At 46.1% G+C, this 1,741-nt stretch overlaps 1 protein-coding gene across 1 annotated transcript in view; it reads left to right on the top strand.

The window, feature by feature from the left end:
* The first annotated feature begins 1,275 nt into the window (after positions 1-1,275).
* Positions 1,276-1,741, top strand: part of Dyrk1a (dual specificity tyrosine phosphorylation regulated kinase 1A) — a 132,921-nt gene continuing 132,455 nt past the window's right edge. The window contains exon 1 of the mRNA XM_048803675.1: positions 1,276-1,697. The gene's annotated coding sequence lies outside the window, so the exon portion shown is untranslated. The remainder of the gene's footprint in view (positions 1,698-1,741) is intronic.

Raw genomic sequence — 1,741 nt, forward strand, 5'->3', positions numbered from 1 at the left:
GCATCTGTGAACAGATAAATCTTGGTGAATCTGATGACAGCAAGGATTTAATCATTAAATTGGCATTTGTTCCAAAATTTCTATATGTATTCTGTTGTTGTGCTGGCCACAATTTACAGGTTACTTTTAGGTAAAGCCTATATGAAACCATTTAAACACATTCCAACCAGCACATGATAGTTCCCTGATCAACTCTGGGTGAGGATCCCATGCTGGGGGAAAAGAGGTGCAACTCTGTAGATATGAAGACCAGCAGTGTCTTCTACTCCTGAATCTCCATAATCTCAAGCTTTTGCATCACCCTGATAATTTCTGAGAATGTCATATTCTGCCCAGAAGATTAAGCAAGTTTCCTTCATTACTGGTAATAAAAATTTGACTCACATTTAATGTAGTGTTAAGGGCTGCAAATGCTAATAAGGGCTGACGGAAGTGAACCACTGAGGCAGGGAGCTCAAAGAGGGGAAACCAGAGGAGGGAGGAAGGAGCTGGTTGTATAGGTGGAAGTTAGAGCTTGGGAGAAACAGGTAGCAACCTCTCCTCTGAATGGGGACTCCCTGGGCCACTTCCTCTTCCTCCAAAACAATTAAATTGTGGACTTTAATTACATTAGCAGGGCAATTTTGAAAATGTCAGCAATCTGAAAGTACTTTTGTCCATCATGGCAATTTTTTGAAATCATGAAGAATCAAGTCTAAACCAGGTTCAGTCTGATTTCTTTCCCGGCCTGCGCTATTTTGAATGGTTGCCTTAGTGTAGGGAGGAAATTTTGTGGAAAGTCATTTAAAACAAGCGTCTATCTTGAACAACACCAGACAGAGACAAGTATTTTGGTTCTTTTAAACACCTAAGAGTTTATAAGAATTATATCTGTTGCATTTGTATTTGTGAACATCTGAAGGTTAAAAAAAAACCCCAAAACTGATATGGACACAAATAAAAGACAGCCAAACCAAACTAGGAAATCCAAAGATTAGTGCCTTTCGGTGTAAAAGAGTATATACACACTCCCTTTATAGCTATTCATCAACAGCCATTATTTTAAGTAGGTACAAAATACAATTTTTAGCTGGTGGCTCTCTACTAATTACAAAGTAGCCAGCACAGCAAACTTTGGTTTTAATGCCCGGAGAGCACACCCAGCAATATTTAGCCAGGCAGAAGGGGCAGACTGATTAAAAAAAAGAAAGCCATAATAGTTTCGATTGTTAAGGCCAAGTGGGCAAATTAAAAATCTGGACACTGAGGGTTAGGAAAGACAGAAACAAGGCAGTGAGCTGGACAAGGATACGGTAATAGCACAGAGGATTAATTTAAGGGGCATTCCGATGGAGAAGGCTGGCGGCGCCCAGAAAGGTGGGGAGGGGCTCGCAGGAGATGGAAAGGCACCGGAGAGCGTGCACAGCTTAAAAAAGTTTTTATGACGGCTCCGTCCGTAATTTCGGAAGGCCGGGGCTGGGTGCTGGCATGATCTGAGCACGGTGGCGGCCGCAGGGACAACCCGGATCCGGGCGCAGCGTCCGGAATTCCTGAGATGTCTGAAACGCGGAGGCGGCCTCCTCCCCGCCCCCACCGCGGCCTCCGTGGGCATTTTCCGGCGAGGGGGGCACGCGAGCCCTTCCAAGAACAGTTTAAACGCGCGGACGACCGCGGCCGCGCGCCCCCCAGGAGAAAGGCAAGCGCCGCGCCGGAAAGCGGTGAGAACCCCCGACCCCGAGTGTGGGGTGGGCTCCCCGGGTCT

Source organism: Marmota marmota, unplaced genomic scaffold (assembly GCF_001458135.2).
Source record: "Marmota marmota marmota unplaced genomic scaffold, marMar, whole genome shotgun sequence".
Taxonomy (NCBI): Eukaryota; Metazoa; Chordata; class Mammalia; order Rodentia; family Sciuridae; genus Marmota; species Marmota marmota.